At 38.4% G+C, this 881-nt stretch overlaps 1 non-coding gene across 1 annotated transcript; it reads right to left on the minus strand.

Moving 5' to 3' along the window:
• Positions 1-272: 272 nt before the first annotated feature.
• On the minus strand, positions 273-379 carry LOC122107807. The gene has a single exon (XR_006147416.1). It is a non-coding gene; the product is annotated as a U6 spliceosomal RNA (small nuclear RNA).
• Positions 380-881: the final 502 nt, after the last annotated feature.

Raw genomic sequence — 881 nt, forward strand, 5'->3', positions numbered from 1 at the left:
TGATTTGCATTTCTTTTAGGGCTAGAGAAGTTGAGCATTTCTTCATGTGTCTATTGGCCATCCTTCTTTCCTCTTCAGAGAAGTTTCTCTTTAAGTCTTTAGTCCACTTATTTATTGGGCAGTTGTATCTTTGAGGATTTGTTGTTGGTGGATTTAATTTTTTGAGTTCCAGGTATATTTTAGATATGAGACCCTTTTCCATTGTATGGCTAGTGAAGATCTTCTCCCAATCTGTGGGCTTTCTATTGATCTTGCTAGCGATGTCCTTTGCCATGCAGAAGCTCTGCTTCACGAATTTGCATGTCATCCTTGCGCAGGGGCCATCCTAATCTTCTCTGTATCATTCCAATTTTAGTATATGTGCTGCCGAAGCAAGCACTAAAGTATCTATTTTTGTCAGTCATATTATCCTCTCTATGTGTTCAAGAGATACTCATTACTTTTATTAGTTATTTTTGCCATATTGCTTTGTCAGAAGAAATGAGTGCTGGTTATATTTTGGCTGTGAGCACTCAATGGGTGGTGATTAGGTCCTTATTGACCTTATTCTTGTTTGTACCAGATACTACCAATTCTTCTCTTGTGGAATTGGTCTGTATGAACTTGATGCACCTAATTCTCTTTGCCCAACCAGGGATGCTTTTCAGAATTTAGCTCCAGCCACAAGAAGCATATGAAGTCATTAAAGGGAGCAGAAGGAAACACTTATGTGATGATTAGCAATTACTTGTCACATATATCCACAAAAGATACTCTAGTTCATCAGTATCTACTGAGAATTCCTATGCCAGGCATCGAGGATATTCATATTCCCCCATCCTTAAGAATCCAAAACAGGCTGAAATTTGCAATCATTTTCATAAAGCTTCATGCCCTCTGTG

This window comes from Dipodomys spectabilis, unplaced genomic scaffold (assembly GCF_019054845.1).
Source record: "Dipodomys spectabilis isolate Male_0828 unplaced genomic scaffold, ASM1905484v1 ptg000053l, whole genome shotgun sequence".
Taxonomy (NCBI): Eukaryota; Metazoa; Chordata; class Mammalia; order Rodentia; family Heteromyidae; genus Dipodomys; species Dipodomys spectabilis.